We start from the raw sequence: 5,795 nt of genomic DNA, 5'->3' as shown, positions 1-5,795 counted from the left end.
CAAAGTTTCGTGGTTGCCCAGGCTGGAGTGCAATCTCGGCTCACTGTAACCTCCGCCTCCTGAGTTCAAGCGATTCTCTTGTCTCAGCCTCCCAAGTAACTAGGATTACAGGTGCCTGCCGCCATGCCCAGCTAATTATTGTATTTTTAGTAGAGACGGGGTTTCACCATGTTGGCCAGACTGGTCTCGAACTCCTGATCTCAGGTGATCCGCCTGCCTCAGCCTCCCAAAGTGCTGGAGATGATTTTTTTAAAAGCATATTTTCAGTTCTTAAATGGAAATAAAAACTATAATCTTTACAGTTTAGGTCATTAAATATATTTTTGTAAAACTTAGCACTTGATATATAAATGAACTCAAATTTGAAAACTGATATCGACAAAATACTCAATTCACCAGCCACCTCTGTGTTTGATAAAACTTACAGAAGTTCCTGATGATGTATGTTTTAAATTCATTTTAAAATAAACTAGTTAATTATTTTATGGCTGAATATTATTCCATTGCATATATATACCACATTTTCTTTATCAATTTTACCTACTGTTGGACTCTTAGATTGATTTCTTATCTTGATTATTTTAAATAGTGTTGCAATAAACATAGGAGTGCAAATATCTCTTCAACATACTGACTTCATTTCCTTAACACATTTACCCAGTAGTAGGATTGCTGGATCACATAGTTCTATTTTTAATTTTTTGAGGGACCTCTGTACTGTTTTCCATGACTGTAATAATTTACGTCCTACCAACAGTGTGTAAAGGTCCCCTTGTCTTCACATTCTCACTGACATTTGTTATTATTTAACATTTGTTAACTATTGCATTGCTTTTAATGGCAAAAACCGCAGTTACTTTTGCACCAACCTTCTTTTCCTCTTTTTAATAAAAGCCATTCTATGTGGAGTAAGGTGGTATCTCATTGTGGTTTTGATTTTAATTTCCATGATGATTAGAATGAAATCTTGTCATTTGGAACAACATGAATGAACCTAGAGGTATTATGTTAAGCAAAATGGGCCAGGCACAAAAAGACAAATACTACATGTTCTCACTCATATGCGAAATCCTAAAAAGTTGATCTCATAGAAATAGTAAATAGAACAGTGGTTACCAAAGACTGAAGAGGGTGGGTGGAAGGGAGCTTGGGGAGTATAGTCAAGGAATACAAAGTTACAATTAAAAAAGAAGGATAGATGCTGGTGTCCTATTGCATAGTAGAGTGACCATAGTCAACAATAAGATATAGCATATCTCAAAATAGCTAGAAGAGAAGATTGTGTATGTTCTCACTACAAAGAAATGGTAAATGTTTGAAGTGATGAATATGCTAATTACCCTGATTTCTTCATTACGTAATGTATACATATATCAAAGTATCACATTGTACCCCATAAATATGTACAATTATTATGTGTCAATTAAAATTTAAAAAATAGAATGAAATAAAGTACTTGAAGTTCTGGAGATTATGACTTTTCTTAGCTTACAAATGTTTTGAAATTTTTCTAGTCTATTCAAGATGGAACAATATTCTACAAGGTAGTAATGGGACTATTTCAGGATTTTTCAATAGTAATAGGACTATTTCAGGATTTTTTTCACTTCTCATCAAAAATTTTCAAATTATCTAATGGAGATTACCGTAGCTCACTGAAAATATTAATAAGTATCCAATGGTGAAATGATTCTATGGTCAAATAAACCTGGAAAAATTCTTTCTAATATGCTTATTTTTCAGAGATTAATAATGTGTGTTAGCACACTAAAGTCTTACTGTATTTTTCTGTACTCTCAGGGGAAATGTAAATGTTGAAATCTTTTTGAGAGCAATTTGGTATAATCCTTTGACTCACTAACAAAATTTTATAAATTTTGGTGAAAATTATCATATCACTTTTTGCCACAATTTAAAACTAATGATGTTTCAAAAGAAGGCAATCAAAATTAAGCATAGCAGCAATATTAGATAACTAGAGCAGAAAAGTACATTTGTCCACCAAACAATGATGTAAAGCTGGATAGGTCGCAATATGAGCCAACAAAATTTGCAGTCTGGAGGGGAAAACACCAGCATGGTATAGATTACATGGATGAAATGTCCTAGGTTGAATGTTGTTAAAGTGTTCTTTGTTTTGTTTTTTTCTATCCTGATGAAAAAATGTGGCTTAAATTACATAGTCCATGTAGCTGATTTCAGTATTTGTAGTTAATTTTAATAGTTTTAGTATTTGAGTTGCAAATAACTTTAGGAGGGAAATGGAGGGGGCGTAGTATTGCTTATATATGTCTAATAAGATAATTTATTGACAATAATGGGAGTTAACAAGTTTGAAACATGAAAAAACAAGTCAAAGATAAATTTAGAGTGGACATTCAAGTACTATACAAATAACAGGGCACTTTAGCCCAAGAACTCAACAAGTAAGCCCTAATGGGAAATGAATCCCTACTGTGCAGGGGGATGCAGCTCTTGCTGCCTTGTACCAGGGTTTGTTAGCTTCAGCACTATTGACATTTCAGATGGGATTTTTTGTTGTTGTTGGGGACTGTCCTATGTGTTGCAGAATACTTAATAGCATTCCAAGAGTCTACCTGCTGCGTGTCAGTAGCAATCCCCTCTTCCAGTTGTAACAATCTAAACTGCCTTTAGACATTGTCAAATGTTCCCTGGGGGGCAAATTATCTCCAGCTTGAGAACCTTATACCAGTCACTAAGGAGTTGAACCAATGATCTAAACAATGGTTCTGTTTTTGTGCTTACTGAACCATCTACTAAATTACCATTGAAGAGTGGGTAAAAGCAGATTACTTGGGTTCACAATCTACCTGTGCCATTTATTAGTTATATGGCCATGGTCAAGTTTCTTGACTTCTCTGTGCTTCGGCTATTCTTATTTATAATGTGGTGAGAATGACATCTACTTTACAGGTGTTTGTTGAGAAGATTCAATGACAACTTTTATAAAGCACAGCAATAAAGACCTGGTACATAATGTTTTATTAAAATTTGGAATTAACAATGATATGATTACTAATTTCACTTATTTCATACTGTCTGACAGACCAATGATTCTTTCCACTTGACTTGACATTTGTGTTTCTGTTTATTAATTAATACATTGACATTCAGCTTTCTACTTGAGTCTTCTGTGATTTTGGTAGGTGTAACCCAGAAGCCCTGAATTTAGTCAACTCTTTGACCCTTGCAGCACTGAGATTCTGCAAAGCTAAGAAGACTCTGTATTGCCATTAATTAATTAAAGGCTGGGCGCGGTGGCTCACACCTGTAATCCCAGCACTTTGGGAGGCCGAGGTGGGTGGATCACAAGGTCAGGAGATGGAGACCACCCTAGCTAACACTGTGAAACCCCGTCTCTACTAAAAATACAAAAAATTAGCCTGGCGAGGTGGCGGGCGCCTGTAGTCCCAGCTACTCGGGAGGCTGAGGCAGGAGAATGGGGTGAACCCCAGGGGGTGGAGCCTGCAGTGAGCCGAGATAGCGCCACTGCACTCCAGCCTGGGTGACAGAGCGAGACTCCCTCTCAAAAAAAAAAAAAAAAAAAAAAAAAAATATATATATATATATATATATATATATATCTCAGGTATGAGAGAGATCTCTGGTTAGCCATTCCATCAACCTTCCCTGATAACACCTAATTTTGTCTCTGCCTTCTTTCAATTTCAACAAGTTATTGTTTAACTACGTATGCCTTATGATGTTGCCGCTACTACTAATAATAACCATTCCCCTCCCCTCTCGTGTAACCATGTGGTCATATGCATGCCAATTCACCTTATCTGTAAAATGAGAGTGTGGAGCTAAAGAGTATCTAAATTCCCTCCAGCAGTAATAGAACGATGAATGCTAATATTTATCAATAATTATCTTGACAGATTAGTGTATGCGGAAGACACAGGGGCTCTGGGAATTGAGAAATGGTAGAGGTCACTTGATGGGTGAGAAATAAGCTTGAATATTGCTTTGCAAGAGAGAACATTGGAACACACAGCCTTAAGAACGTGAGAACATTATACTGAAAATAAACCTGTAATTCACAACTTTGTGCAGGGCTCTCTCTGTTCACAGCCATCTCTTCACAGCTGTCTCATAGCCATTCAGAGTAAAGAAAGAGCCAAGCCCTCATTACTGACATCACACCTTACTGACATTTAGAATGTGAAGAAATCGCTTCCTGAAAGACAGGTGGGAGTTAAGCTTTCATTTTCTAAGGCAGGTGATAGTGTTGGAGACAACTCCTCAACTGACAGCTCAGTTTTACTGACAAGGCTGCATCCATGATCCTCCCTCTACCCTGTGAACAATGCTTTGACTTTGACAGCCCTGTTGCCACCTGCACAAACTTCAGAAAAAGGAAGAGGAATTGATGTGCACTGTCCCAGTCCAGTTGTAGTTCTGCTACCACCTAGCATACTCCCTCCATTATCTTTGATGTCTGCAGCCTAGATTATGTCACTTCATCCATGGCCCCAGTTACATGGCTGCAATGCTCTCTGTTTTTTTATATAATTTTATATTTTACTAAAAAATATGGAGCACTTCACAAATTTGCATGTCCTCCTTGTACAGGGGCCATGCTAATTTTTTCTGTATTGTTCCAATTTTCATTGCTCTCTAAATAATACCAAGCTACAATAAAACTTCTCAGAATAAGGTAACAGATAAACAACTAACACTGTTATGAAGAGAAATTTTTTTTCTGCAGAGCTATGGACACTTTCCTTTATTAAATTAATTCTTACATATGGGGCAACTTAGGGGGCAAAGGGCATTTATAAATGTAAATATGAAACAGAAATTGTTTGAAGCACTGATTACATCTAGGCATTACAAAGTTAGCATTAAAGGAATAATTATCTTCCACATATACTATCTGCTTTCAGCAAAGGATGGAAGGAATCATGAACTGCCTCTGATATGAGTAACAAAATCAATTTTAGTTCTTGGACCAGCAGGCCTTGTTTGATCTGGGATTAAAGTGGCACTCAAAGGATTTGGTATTTTCAAATTTTAACTATGGATAACTTTTAAATTTGTTCCTACAAGCTACTTTAAGATAAAACATTGGACTTTAAGTTTCTGAAATTCAATGTTAGACTCATTTGAGAATAATTATGTTACATATTTTATTTCCTTTATTTCTAAATGAAAGTAGGAGGTTTACATTTCCATGGATGCCTTCAACTTTACTGATAAAAAAAGTATTAATTATTACTGTTAGTCTGATATAGGGAAAGCTTTTCTTTTTCTTTTTTTTAACCTCTGGACTCCGAAGAAACAAGTAGTAGTACATGCAGTATACAGTATCAGGGAGGGCTTATGATGAAATGTGTTCAACATTTTGTTTTACTCTCCTGTATTTAAATAGGGAAAATCATGAAAGAAGTAAAGCAATGAAGTCTAACCTGCTTTCAAATGGAAAATAGATTGTTTTATAAATTGTAACATATTCCTGGTACATAGTATCTGCTCATACATCCATAACATTTGTGATCAATAACTTATTGAACAACCTGGAATTTGTTCTTTATTAAGTTATTCTTCATTTTATTTAGGAAGAAAAACAATGATTCCATACTCTGATAAGCTAAGTTCAGAAAACAATAGTAAACAAAAGTAGAAAAATCTTAATGATTAACTTCATAAATTTTAAAATTGCTTTATTATGAATCTCCTTTGGTTGCCCAATGATGGCAAATCTCTCAACACTATTTCTCTCTGCTTCTGCCCCCAAATTCTGTATATAATTTTGCATAAAGAAAATTAGT

The 5,795-nt window shown here is 35.4% G+C and overlaps 1 non-coding gene across 1 annotated transcript; it reads right to left on the bottom strand.

Annotated features, from left to right (window-relative positions):
• Nucleotides 1-4,551: 4,551 nt before the first annotated feature.
• On the bottom strand, nucleotides 4,552-4,656 carry LOC112133202 (U6 spliceosomal RNA). Its single transcript, XR_002914888.2, has one exon. It is a non-coding gene; the product is annotated as a U6 spliceosomal RNA (small nuclear RNA).
• Between the last annotated feature and the right edge of the window lie 1,139 nt (nucleotides 4,657-5,795).

The sequence above is a fragment of the Pongo abelii genome, chromosome 3 (assembly GCF_028885655.2).
Source record: "Pongo abelii isolate AG06213 chromosome 3, NHGRI_mPonAbe1-v2.0_pri, whole genome shotgun sequence".
Classification (NCBI taxonomy): Eukaryota; Metazoa; Chordata; class Mammalia; order Primates; family Hominidae; genus Pongo; species Pongo abelii.
Note: the sequence above shows the minus strand (reverse complement) of the source record. Positions and strands in the feature narration are given on the sequence as shown.